Source organism: Solea solea, chromosome 6, assembly GCF_958295425.1.
Source record: "Solea solea chromosome 6, fSolSol10.1, whole genome shotgun sequence".
Taxonomy (NCBI): domain Eukaryota; kingdom Metazoa; phylum Chordata; class Actinopteri; order Pleuronectiformes; family Soleidae; genus Solea; species Solea solea.
In genome coordinates this window covers 18540005-18554335 of record NC_081139.1, presented here as the reverse complement: position 1 = coordinate 18554335, position 14331 = coordinate 18540005, and the positions used below count along the sequence as shown (strand labels likewise).

Sequence of the window (14331 nt, the reverse complement as noted above, 5' to 3'; positions counted from 1 at the left end):
ATCTCCCCCAATCAAAAACACACATGCCCCATACTTTTATCAGACACACACTCTCTCTTTTTATTTCTCTCTTTTACACACACACAAACACACACTCAGCGTATGGGGCCAGGTGGTGCGGTTAGTGCCAGATCTTGCTCTCTGCTCTCCTGAGTGCAATTGGTAACCCGAGCCGCCTGTTTAAATAACTCAGTTATCCCAAAAGCTTCCGTGCTGCACGGACAGCATGGAACATACACACTCTTGATCTTCACTGTATGTGTGATAAATATTGAAATTCGGCTTTCAAAGTCGCTTTTGCTGTCCGGAGGTGGTGTGTCATAGGAAAGGAGTTATAACACAAGCGTTCTGAAGTAGCCTTACAGCCACAGCTTGTGTCCAAAATCTGTCATCAGAGTGTCAGTCTGTGTAAATGATTCGGTGTGAATGTGTCCGCTGATGGTTCATGACAGGTAGGCCACGGGCCTCCTCATTTAATTAGGAGTCTGCCTAAATTTTGTTTAGCTCACAGCCAAACCTGTCTCCCAGGATTGTTTTCTATTTTTAGAACACAATTCACTGTAAACGTAGCTTATATTTTTATTTTTTTTGCCTCTGACAATTTTTCAAAGCTATGAATCACATCAAGGCTAAATTAAATTGGAAAGGATTTGCTTTCTCTTAATGTTGTGCACAATTAAGTCGAGCTACGTTTGTCGACGTTCACAACTACTGCCCTTGCCCTACTATACAAGCGCCTATTCAGCTTGTTAATGTAAGGCAGTTTGAGCTTGTTAGCGTGTCGAGTGCCATTCAGAGTCACAGTCTTTCCATCTATTAACGCAGAAATGTCCTATTTTGTATGATGATGGAGCTTCTTCTGTTGTTTCAGGGTGTTTCTGGAACGGAGAGGATGCAGTTTGTATTTTTAGACATTTGCATTAGGAATAGTACCGAAATAACTGCCCCCAACCGTTCTGTTTTTCAGTACCCTTCCTTTGAGGTACCAGGGTAATGGTATGATACAGTACAGGTGGAGCTAGACCCACGACACTCAGCTGATTGGGCGACAGAAAAGCGTCAGTAAGCTGCTGGATGTCCTCCGTTGTTGTCTGTTGTATTGCGTTTAATGTTCGCTTTGTCGGTGCACCAGTACAACGTCATGCCACGAATCTCGCTGACATGGCCATGGAGCACAGTGCACACCCCGCCTACCACATAAACGTACTGTTCTCAGTTGAAACGTGAGCCTGACCAAACCGTACCAAACCAAACTGTGCCATGATGGAAACACGGCTTTAGTCAGTCCCAAACTCGCTGCCTTCCAGTCGATTTCATGTGGCCCACCACTCCATTTCGAGTTATTTCTGTATGTTTTTATTAATTCATTGAATGATTTTACATCACAAATTCTTGTTATTGTAAATTTTTATTCCAAATCACAACAAATTGTGATATATTTATTTGAAAAATCTGTAAAATGTCATCATATATCATATATTGTTGTTGCAGCGTATATAATTTTAAGCTCATAGTTGCCCGCCTCTACTGAACAGTTGCTTTTTCTGAAAAAGTTGGACTTTTTTTCCACTTGACCGGCCCCCTACTGACCAGAATAGACACTCAGTGTCCCTCGGGTCATTTGAGTTTGAGACCCCTGGTGTTAGTGTTGATGTTATGGAAACATACCAGCTCAGTTGTCCTGCAAATATTTGCACTAACCATTTGCCTCTTGCCACCATCACTGCCTCACACGATACTGCCTGTGTTTTTCCTTTGCTGCTGTCTTTAGTCTTATGTAACCATGTCTATTTTTGACACGCTGTATCAGAAAGGTGCTTTAAAATGTATTTTTGATGACATTGACAATTGTGACAGAGGTGATTTAATGCTTATGTGATTTGTGGTAGTATATAAAATCAATGGCTTTTGAAAGTACTGTTTTGGCACCAGTGACGACTTATCTAAAAAAATAAATATTCGTGTCTATGGGTACTTACTTATACAGCTAATATGAGATTACCTGTCAAGCAATATTATACCTAATATGTGACAAAGGTAATGAAGGTAAACAGAGTACAACACAGAACATGACGACCAGAATACATGGAAAGACAAATCATGGAAAAATAGTCGATTAGTGAGTTTTATCTGCAGGTTATTAAAGAAACTCATGTTTTGTGATCGCAGCTCTCTGTCCTGATCTCCGCTCATCAGATAAACATGCAACAAACGCGTTTGATTCATCACTTCTCTTCATCTCTGAAAGTCTCTGTTAACAGTGACGTGTGTTGTGTTGCATTCATTGTATGACCAACACTGTGGATGTTAAGGAGTGTGTGAGCTGTTTGTGTGTTCATGAATACTTGTGACTAAGATGAAGATCATCATTTTATGACACATTTATGCTGAAAACAAAGAAATACTTTTCTAGCTACTGTGTATTAAAGTCTTAATTCTATGTTTTATTGTCTCTTTCTTTTCGCTCATTCTTGCTCTGTAAATGCTTTTCTTAATGTAATGTGCCTTCAATTAAATTAGTTTATTCTTTGTCTTCTTTAATAGTTCATCTTATTGTCTTGTCAATGTGTTTGTTCTTGTATTTTAATAACTCACTTGGCAATAAAACTGATTCTGAGTTTGATAAAAGTCCTGACGGAAACTGGGGATTAGAATAGATTTACTCAGCATTGCAAATAATGTTACACTGACTAAACAAAGACAGAATAATAACATAAAGAATTCACCAAAACTGTATACATTTCTTTTTTATATCTTTGGTTTTTATTTTATTCTATTTAAATGCACCAAAACACCAGGTCATAATTTTATCCAATTTAAATGTAATTATTCTACCAAAAGTGAACATGTGCTTTAATAATATGGAATACAACTGTTATCCTCACATTAATTGTAATGTTGACATTCAATAAAGCTTTTTTTTAAGCCCACATTTGCCTTAGGCCCCAAAATGACTCCACCCGCCCCTGGGCTCACTCCTCAGCCTTTTAAAAACCAGGAGTCGGGCCGGGGGCGCCCTCTATGGGCTGGTTGATGTACTGCAGGGGCAGCAGAAAGCCTCCTCCTCCTACCTCCCGCCCTCCCTCCCTCCCTCCCTCCTCCACCTAGGAGCGGAGCCGCATTCCTGTCTTCTCTCCATTCACACGCAGGGAGCTGCCGGAGAGAGAACACCTCCACTCACTCCGCGACTCGAGTGGAAAATTATGTTCCCAAGTTTTGGAATTTAAAACCATGGCGAGGATATCTGGTCCCAGGATCACCTGAATCTGTAAGTACCGTGCAAACTCAGGAGCAGGGGCTTTTCTGCGGGTGGAATCGGCGGGCTTCTTCTTCTGTAGTGGAGCCGGTTTAAATATTTAGGTTACATGTTTTTTTTCCCCCCTTCCACGCGTTGCTCTGTGTGGGTGAGTTTTGTCGTTATATGCGTGTCACACTCTCTCCTCTCCGCTTTCCACGACTTGTCTGTCCAGCTCCTCTGCTTTGAAAGAGCTTGAGGAACCAAACCAAACCCGGTGTCGTGGAAAAGACACGAAGCATATACCCAGTTATTCCTGCGTGTGTTGGTGTGTGGAGGCGTGTGTGTTTGTGTGTACTCATTTGTGAGACCTCTGTCGGACCTTTTCTCCTGTCAACATTATGGGGACCAGTGGTTCTCGTGGGGACAAAAGCTTGGTCCTACTGAGGTAGAATCTTGTTAAAGTTGGGATTAATTTGTGGATTAACTGGCTATAATTCAGGTTTTGTCTTAACGCGCGCGCGTGTGTGAGAGAGACCATCAGTCGGAGTAATGGTCAGTAAACTGAAACTGGTGATATTTTTAAGCGTAAACTCGGCTTTTATCTTGCTAAATCAATTAGCTGGTACTGTAAATTCCACTTAATTATGTCATGTTAAGCACCTGGTGCCTGAAACGCGAGGATAGCGATTTTATTTTTTAATGAAACTTAATAAATAATAAATGTGGTGCACACTGCACCAAATTGAAGCCTTTATTTGTTTTTGTAAGGGTAACACACAGAGTCTTTTAACTAAATAAATCTGGTGGTTTAGGACCAGTGCTGGGTGAATATGTGTGGGTTTTATGCAAAACTGAATAACAATCTTGAAATATCCTTAAAGTCTCTACTCCCAATATTTGCTTCTACCCTTTTGTCGAATTTGGTTTAAAATTGCCATTTGCATTACATTTGTAATACATTTTATCCTAGCTACGGACTAGCTAACAGCCCTAAGAGTTGGCTGTCACATTATATTATATGATATTATTGCCACATAAAGCACCCTCAACAAAACGATAATGGCTAATTTCATTTTATTGCAATAGTGAGTGTGTAAACTGTCTGTCTAGCGCACCAACATACAGTCATAGTGATGTATTTTGAATTTACCACAAGGGGGAGCCTGCATCTCTTCATTTATTCAAGTAACTCATGTTTTATAGTGATCTTATTTAAGATTCTTTCTTTTCACTTACAATATTTACTCCTTTTAGTAACATTACAACATTTTGTAACTTTTTTGCTTGCATGAGTCATTTTTTGTCATGTTAGAAACAGTTTTTGGTAACTTTAGTAACGTTAGTTTATCTGTTTCTTCTATGACTGTAAGTGGAAATGCTATTAGTTTTTTTATTTTTTGATAGCTTTAAAAACCAAGCCAAAAGGTAGACCATGGACAGACTGTATTTTCTTTACATCATGAATCACAGTGATTTTGGTCAGATTTATCCTGACATGAAATGTTCACATTGTCCCATACCTACTCGGGCACTCTTGTGTGTGTGGCTGTTGCATTGCCTCAGCAATGCCAGCTCCACCAGCAGCAGCAGCAGCACTGTACATAATTACAGGTATTCATGGAGCTGACACTCACTGTCTCTGGGATAAATAGTCCAGGGAGACTGAAGGAGGCTGCGATGGCTCCAGATTAAACATTTGGCTTCATGCTTGTTCATTTCATCACATTTTAGTGGATCCTGCAGAGGTTTTCTTTAAACGGACCTAAGGGAGGAGTTGCGCTGGATTTCTCTCGGGGGAGTGGGTGGAAGTGGAGGTGGTGCTTGCTTTAAAAGAAATCGATTCCCTTATTAGCTTTGAAATAATTAGAAATTGTGTCGGTGTGGTGTGAAAGGAGCGCTAATCTGCTAACGAATGAGAGGCAATTTGTAAGCTTTGTTATTCGACAGCAATTGAATTCCCCCTCATGTGAGTGCGGGTGGAGTGGTGAGGGCTGCCTGTCTGTGGGTGTGTTGAGTGCGCAGTGGCTGTCAGCTGTTGAAAACGCTCCATTGGATTCTCTTCAGTTCTGTGTTTTTAATCAAGTCCTGGTTAACCAAATTAGACTGGCCACCCTGTCCGTGCACGCAACATGAATTCAATTGGAGCCCATTTTATACACGTATTAATGAATCATATTCGATGAGCAAGGGCTCAGACATATTTTCAACCTTTTGTGGAGGAAAAAAGAGGAGTGGGGGCAGAGTAGAGCATATAGGCAAATAATAAAATCACTGCAATATCCAATTACTATGTATTATTTAAATGTATTGTATCTTAAGTGTGATTAAGATAGTTAATATAATCCTCCCTGCAGTTATTGGTTTTTATTATCCAGTGTTTATTTGTCATAAGTGACGTGAGCCATTTTTCCCGGAGTTCAGTCGAGCAGCAGCAGCAGCAGCAGCAGCAGCAGCAGCTTCTTATTGACATTTCAGTGCAATGACCAGTATTCACATGTAAATGTTGTGGGATTTGAACCATGACATGAGTGTTTGTTTAAGAGGTGGTGCCCAGTCACGGCTTTAAATCATTCAACCAGAGACTGACTGACATCTCACCAACCACACAAAACAAGTGCACCTCACTCTTTCAGTTAGTTTCTATAAAGGCTGCATAATCACACTCTTTATTTAGCTGGCACGTATTCAACAATAGTGTTGTGAAAAGAATTATTCAGAAGGATTACTGTGGATTGTAAAGATGTCTGTACTTCATACACATATGTATCTGACCTGGGAAAGATTTGTGAACAACGCTCTTTCCTTAGATGATTAATATGACGGTTCCCAACTTGCTTAGCTCCGTTCTTCCCAAGTTTTTATCATACTTTTTTCCAAAATTGTGACCTTGCATGCCATTTCACATGAAAGCTGGCAACCCAGCCAGAAAATTACAAGCAATTTGCCCCAATCTTCCCTAATTATGATACAGATCTGCCCCACAATAGACCAGCAGTGTCGTGAAATTTCAAAGTCCACCCTGTCCAGTCTGTCTGCTGCCGTGAAGGGTAAATCGGTGCTGTCCAAACTTTGGAATTCAAGCTGACATGTGCACTTCGCACCCCTCTGCTCCTGCCTTTGTGTGACTTGCCCCCGTCACATTCCTCTGGACTTTTCAATGAGAAGCACATTAAAGGTCTAATTAGATTGTAGATGGGTGACAAAGCAGACGAGTTGAAAATAAGAGAAATGAATTGTAATTCAATGTCATTTTTTGTATTTATTAGAGGAGACGATCTGAATGGAATTCCAGAAGGACCCCATGGGAGTTCCTCTGTTGGAGTAAAAATCTACTTCATTGGGTCACTGAAATAGTTTATATAAGTGAAAAGACTTTGAGTGCATAGCTCTATTCTTCAGGGTATACTGTACAGTGATTCATGGCTTTCATGCAGGGAGCCAATATATGGTTCACACTTCCACTGTGCAGCATGTGTATGTGACTACACTGCAAAATTTAGCTCATTTGCCAGTTTCCCCCACTGTTCAACATTTCATTTTTCAGATCTACCTCCCCTCCCCTCTTTTTAGCCTGTAGTCATTTTCTCATAGTGTGTTGGTTCTTTCCTACCTCCATCTCTCTTGTCATCAGACAAGAGAGACAGACCACACTTAAAGTCCTTCACATATGTCAATCACAGTTATGTTATCTTCCCTTTTATCTCTGGTTGTCTCGGCACAATATTCACTAATCATTCCTCAACTGGTTCTTCTGTATTAGCAGGGCAGTGCCTATCTGTTGCTGCTGCACAGTGCAGGAAGCAGCCTTTACTACAAGTGAAAGAGGATCCGCTCCCAAATGCAGGGGTTATGTCAGAGAGTGTCTGCCGCAGTCTACACTCTTTCCCCTGTGTGTGATTGAGGGCTTCCTTGCCACAGCTGCGATTTAATGCAATATCTGCTTTCATATCATAGCTGGTGGAGATGGTGTGTTTTTATTACATAAGTTTTCATTTGTGTCAGTCTTGTTAAAGAGGTTAGCTGTTTCTCTGGCGCTCTGCAACACTTTGTTTGGATCTGTGCGTCTCTCCTTTCCTCTTTTTTTTTTAACACCACCTGTCATTTTCTTTTTACATTTTGAGGTTTCCTTCCCTTCCTCCTCACTTTGTCACCTCCCCATCTCTTCCTGAGCGTTGTCCTGTCATCTCTCCCTGTGTGAGTGAGTAAGTGTGTGTGTGCGTGTGTGTTTTTACCTGGTCTCTCTGGGATTTGTGAGGCGCCCCGAGGCGAGGAGCCAAACAGCAGCCGCTATATTAAAACGCACTAAAGAGAGACCAGCAGCATGGCTCTACCCATAGGCCCCGCTGTTGTACACACATGCACACACACATACACACCCTCAGCTCTAGTGGTGCTAACATCTCTCCAGCCGACAAACCTTAATATGAAATAAACTCACTCGCCAATACCTGGCGGGCATGTCTTGACTGACTGCTCAAGTAGGAATGACCTCCATTTGGCCCGAGTTAGAAGCTGCGATTGCGAGTCAGTGGGTGGCGTTGAACTGCAAAGTGCTGGTGCGTTACAAATCATATGACGAAGTGAGTTTGTACGTAAGCCAGCAGTATAAACCCTCATCAGTGCCAATCAAAAGCGAATTGAAAGGCAGACAGAGGTATCTGCAAGCCTCATCACACCTTTTTAAGAAGTCTGGAACATTCAGGGCCGGCAGCTTTGTTTTTTGGTCCCTGGAAACTGTCTGAATTAGAGCAGATGCATGAAGATAGTGCTTGGGTAGCACATTTTAAATAAAAGTCTGGTCTGTGTTGTTTGGTACTTTGACCTTCTCTAAAAAATATTTTCTGTCCTCTTGCTCACTTCAGATGTAGCCAAATAAATATTACCACTGTGGTGGAAGAGCAGGAAATGTCTGCAGCCAGAAAATGGTTGTTTTTCTTTTTTGTAGGGAGCAGCCTTCGTTTCTCTGTCGTGCTCATCCAAGTGAAATATCTGTTATGTATAATTAATTTTTCCTCTCTCCAAGTGTATTTTTATTGCATACTTTTAACCATTCCTTCAAAGGACCCATCCCCTGCCTCCGCCCTCTGCAGTGCCTGTTGAAAGTGACAGCTGCTTGGGTATGGGGCCTGCTCTTTGAAGCAGGCATTAAAAAAGCCACTCACTCTTGACGACTTGGAACAGAATAATCTCCACTGTTCTGACAGTATCAAAAACATGCCTGCTAATCTGGTTGAAAATAAACTCTGTTTCCACCGTAGTGTACGCTGCCTGTTAGGAAACAGGATTTACATAGTCTTATTTTGCTCAAAGAGATGTTGATTAGTTGAGTTGGAATGGAAAACAGCAGGAGAAGGGCAAGAAGACATACTGGCCACTGTTTTGCGGGCACTTGATGTTATTAACGGGAGCACTGCATTGGATCACGTTAAGTCAACAATCAAACACATTGGCTGCATTTGAACCCTGCCACCTTACACATCACTACTGAGACTGAGCTAACAGTCAGAGTGAAGGTTGTGCCCAAAGTTCAAAAGATGCTGCATTGACCCTCATTTCCACTGTTGACCTAGTGGCCTAGTAAAGAAATCTCATCTCCTCTGCCGCTTGTGGGCGAGGCCACACAGCACAAGAGGTTCCCTCTCTGGCATGGTAATGCTCTGGTCAGCATTCTGTCCATCTCTCCTCAGACATGACTGGCGGCCGTGCATGGCCATAAAAATTGCTTCTCTTTTTCTCACATTTCCTCCTGTGCTGTGTCCTGCTATCGATCGGGGTGTCACAGTTCCTTCCTGAAACGCTAGAAAACACAGATCTTTTTGTTTCTCTTATTATTTTGCTGTGCTGCAAAGCTGATTGTACTTTCGGTTATCCTGATCATTTGTGTGTAACCTATGTTGTTTAGTGCTTGAACAGAATATTGTGATTAAAAAGATGCTTACTGGTGTTGCATATGGATCCCAATTAAAGGGGTATTTGAGCTCACACTATATGGTTAACCAGCATTGGAGTGGTTACATACTCCACAACCATTTTACTAGGCTTAATTTTGCTCAATTTTATGTCCACAGGACAATTGCTCATCGTGTACCAAAGTGATTTTTGTCATTTTTAGATGTCGTAGTTATCTTTTTCCTTCTCCCTGCCACTGTCACCTCTTTTCTAAAACTAGTTATTGGTACATCTTAGTTAACTTAAGGGAATCAATTGTTTAAAACTTTAAAGGATTTGGTTAATGAAATGTGCTTGTAGATAATTTTAAACTTCTTACACTTTAAACATTTCTTCCATTTGGTAAAAATGTACATTGATGAGCTTCCGCAACTGCTTTCCATGAGAGCTGAGCTCTGTATTGTTGGTTCTGAAGGAGCGATTGCACTCACATGTTGACATGTGAGAAACTGTAACATGACCATAATTATTTAATTTTTTCATTATGGGAACACTGGCGTCAGGCTGTCGCCATGGCTACCACTTCTTGTCCACCCAGGTTTTCCTTCTGAGTAAAACACACCAATCTCCACTGGTTCAGAGGGGGAAAAAAATCAAATCCCTGAATGAATCGACTCTGGCCCAGAGTATTGGTAAAATCGGCACCAAGTGTGAGTTGCTGATGCTCGGAGATCCTCAGTTTAGATGAGGGAGCCTACTGGTTGTTTACTGTGCTCACCAGAGTCTGTCTGCCTCTTCAGGCATGTTTGGATTGTTAATGAGAAACCGCTGTGTGAGAGAGGAGACATCGCACTGTGGGTGTATGCCTGCGCATGTATTTGCATTGAGTTAAGCAAGTGTATCGTTGGTGTGCACACTGTATACAGGACAGTATACAGGATGCACTCTGACTGAGTTTGTGGGCCTGGTGACTCCAGGTGTTCTATGTAACGCTTTGCATTATCGAGGAGATTAAGCGAGGAGCGGTCTAAATAGTTCATAGACATTTATTGTCGTGATTAATGTTAATGGTGTAACAACTCATAATTGCCTTCTTCTTTTTTCCCTTTTCTCTTCCCCTTTATTTTTGTCTCTTCCATTCATCGTCCACACACACACACACCCGCCCCCTGCTTTCTGTTGTATTTAACAAGAAGGGGGATCTTAAATAATTCAGACAGTGTGTACTCCCCGCCCTGTAAATAAGACTAATAGAAGGCGGGCCTTTGATGAGAGCCACTTGCCCAGGGAAAGCATCGCCGTAGGCCAGCTAATAAATTAGCTAGCTGCCTGCCCTGCCCCTTTACTGTGGCTTGGTTGAGGCCCAGCCAGCAACGACCCCCATGTTATCGGAAGAAAGGGCAACTCATTCTAGAGAGGTCAGCAGCATGGTAGTGTTGCCCCGAAGGCAGCGGTGGACATTGAGAAAATGTGTGCATCTGTGTGGACGACACAGATGGAATCACTCTTCCTCTGCTTTCACCTAGGCAACATCCATCCTACTAGGTTTTCCTTTGAAAATCCTGTTTTCAAAGGAAATCCTTTCTTGAGGGTGTGTCCACACCTAATAGTCTGCTTCGTTGGTCCACTCCTGCTGAAAATTTGATACATTGTTTAGCTGGGTCGGTTCATGTTCACAAAGGCAAATCTTAAACAAACTAGAAATTATAAATAAGTCATGTAATCAGAAATACCTCTCCGTTTTTGGTCAGACATGTAGGCTGGTTTTAAAAAAAGTCTTCACAATTTGGCATTTCTGCAGCAAAATGTATAGATATTTTAAACCAAAAACAAGAATGGAGTGGCATGGGTGTATCTCTAGTTGTATTCTGGCTTTTGTTTATATATGTGCACTCTCTCTCATCGATACACAGTCCATGGCTCGTAAACCACACACGCACCTGCATGTGTGTTTACCAGATGAAGATAAGTGCTCTGTCCTCATTTTGTTTCCCACACATTTTTTGCTCCTGACCTGTCTGGCACTATTTTAATGTGGGCTGGTGCTTCTGGAGATTTTGGTGTGTGGTCACGTCTGGTGTAGGCAGACACGTCACTGAAAACCAGTCAATAACTGGGGGGGGGGGGTTTTGTTTTTCAGAGTAATAGATAGAGTGGTTAGCCTTCTTGAATCCAGTGTGATCCCTCTTTAGCTGGAAAAAGAAGGGTAGATTTTGAGTAGCTTTAGCCCTAAATCATGTTGGAGCACTTCCCAGCCTCTCACTTCCTCATGTTTAACACTCACAAGGCACTTATACTGAAGTGCCAAGTCGGTCCTGTCAGGTTTTTGGACCGGTTCAGAACTTTTCGGAGATCTGACTGAAAGTAATATGAGTAATACCCACATGACAAATGATTGCTGTTCGTAAGATACGTCTGAAAAACAACATCAATAGTAACACTGAGGAAAAGTGGAACATAAATGGTGGGCAAGCTTGATTATAATAAGACCTTTCTTGCTCTACAGCTGTAATCAATATTTTATGCCCGGTTTAAGGAATTGTTTAGATTCCTGGCATCCATTTCCCCATGCTTATGGTGAAGCCTCTAAGTTTTCAAATATCAGATGTACTCTTTCCTTAAGCAGTATAACATATCTTAAACCTCCTCCTCCTCATACCTCCCTTTCTTTCCACAGGCTCTTTGTCAGCTTCCTCTTTTGTGCTCTTCTCAAAGGGTTAAAGAGGGAGAAGTGATGAGTAGCCCGCCGAGTCTGGCCTCCATTGTGTTTTGGCTTTGTGCCACTGCATAGCATGGCGACCACAGACACATGTACAAGGGACTTTTCTTTATTTGCCAGCTACAGTTACCCAGTAATACTACACCAACCATTTGCAAATCTATGCAAATGTCCTGCAAAGGTTTGTGAGGTTAAAAGGCAACTGATAACATTGAATTTCCACAGGTGGCCAACTCTCAAATAGGATGCAGTTTGTTTATGTTTGCATGTTATTGCGTAACTACTGCCTTACAAAGAAGGCAGTATCCTTAAAGGTCTGATATGCATTACTTGTACTGCTCGTCACATTTGAGCATGTACATCAGACCAAAATAAAAACGATTGTGGCAGCTATACCACAAAGCTATAATGCAAGTTGTAATAGCTTGTGCATCAAGTTACTCACAAGCCTGGGTTGACTAGCTCCATGTCTTCTTGTAGCATTTTCATGGCGTGTATAGTACTCCATTGGATGCCAGAGCAAAGTTAACCGTGGTCTTGTCTCGCTCCTTCCTAAATCTCCTTCCCAATCCTAAAGAATTGTAATTCTTTGAAATCAAATCCAGTTACCTTTAGCGAGACACTTCAAACTACTTTGAGCGGCTACACATGGAACTATAGATTGTTCAGAAAACTTAAGTTGACAAATTGCTCATGTCACAAGGGAAGGCTCATTTTGTGAACATGGTAAACAATATTAACACACATTTAGGGTCTAGCATTTCCTGTGGTACTCTTTAGCTACGACTGGGCTGGTTAAAGTTTGTGGATGCTCCAGAAAGACTTGTGTTGTTTTTCTTCAACTTTCTCAGTGGAAACATGTGCTTGAGGACCATTAAACCCCTGCTTCCCTCCCTTACATAGCTTGTTAAAGGAAAACCACTCAACAGTGTGTGGTGCACAACAGTGGTGGCTGCTAAGCCTAATTCTTTTAGCAGACCACGGTTACCTCTATGCTGCCATGATGCTAGTCCGGGGGGTGCTTTCATGTTGCCCCTCTCTGCCTAGCCCCCTGCAGAGGAGAGGCAAGCAGAGCAGGGGACTTTAGGAATAAGTACTTCAGGCCAGACAATAGTGGACTGCCGTAAGGGGGTGGGGTGTTGATTGTAACCAGAAACAAGAAACACAGAAGGAGGAGGAGGAGAATGAGGCCTTCAAACTAGAGAGAGAAGTGTGATAGGGTTAGGGTTAGGGTTAAAGGTTACACTGATTCCTACTTTAAAGGTGGAGTGGGGCCATGGGGGTTTTATTGCCAGGGCCTCTTGTTGTTTTTTGCTCAGCTTGGGTGAACCTCTGAGCTGCTACTGCATTATGGTGATGGGACACGTAGGTGGTTGAGAGTGTGGTTATCCCATGATGGACCCAGTTGTGCTCGGTGACATCTGACCCTGTCCGTCTCTCCCCACAACAGGAGCTCTGATGTAGGTCAGCGTCTCATCTAGTCCCATGTGAAGAGAAATACGATGACGAAGAAAAATTTTAAGGTGTTGCTCGCGGCTTGCTTCTGGCATTTCTTGTGTTTTTTCCCCAGTGAGTCTGTTCGATCTCAGCTGGTAGAATTTCTGTGGCAGATAAGGAGGCTGAGCATGTGACGAAACCGCCAGCAAACATGAAGGAATGTGTCAGCAATCCCATTCAGTTCTTGCCGGGCCACTGCATTCCAAATGAAATGGGGTGTGTGACTTGTGACTGTTGTGATGTGCTGATGCATGGCAGCTGGGAGGAGTTGCTTCCTTTCTCTCCAAGTCTTTCTCTCACCACTGTCCACCCTCTCTCATCCAGATCCATGATTCCCGTGCTCTCCATCGTATGTGGAGGAATGTGGCTGTTGAGTTGATTGGCTCGTCTCACCATTGTTATCCAAGTGTGACCTCATTTGGCTCTTGAAGTCAGTGTGACATAGCCTCTGGTGCACCAGTAGACTCTCCCTGCCTGCCCTTTGACACAAAACAGAAAGTATTTGTCCAACTGGCACTAGAGGCAACACTGAATGATCAGGGCAGCAAAATAACAACAACAATGACATAAAACCAATGCCTAAGTTGCCCAACCGAAGATACAAGTTTAATCATATTTTAGAAATAGTCATATGTGATTTTTTTTGTCCCAAACAACAATAGAGGAGACTTTTTAGAACCATCGCCACATGTGCTGCTCGTAAAACATGGCACAGTCTGTTTTTAGTTTATGTGAGAGGCACACCTCAGTCTGTTTGCTGCAATCTGTGCTGCAGTCAAACTTGGCTGCACCACAGACACATTTTTCAAAAGTAGCCCGTCTCCCAGTCTTTTTGTAGCTGCATCAACATAAAAGCCTCAAGCATTTAGACTTTTGAAAGGGGTGGGATTGGAGAAAATCTGAACAAAATGATGCCAGAGCCGACACCTTGGCCTGAAACAGCTGAGGGAAAAGAAGACAACAGAGAAGTTAGGGAGGGAACTTGGCA

The 14331-nt window shown here is 42.3% G+C and overlaps 1 protein-coding gene across 4 annotated transcripts in view; it reads left to right on the top strand.

The window, feature by feature from the left end:
- Positions 1-3136: 3136 nt before the first annotated feature.
- LOC131460305 (plexin-A1-like) overlaps positions 3137-14331 on the top strand; it is a 202969-nt gene continuing 191774 nt past the window's right edge. For 3 of the 4 annotated variants that reach the window (XM_058630653.1, XM_058630650.1, XM_058630652.1), the window contains exon 1: positions 3138-3268. The gene's annotated coding sequence lies outside the window, so the exon portion shown is untranslated. Of the gene's footprint in view, positions 3269-14331 lie in introns of all 4 variants that reach the window. The other variant, XM_058630649.1, reaches the window with a different exon arrangement.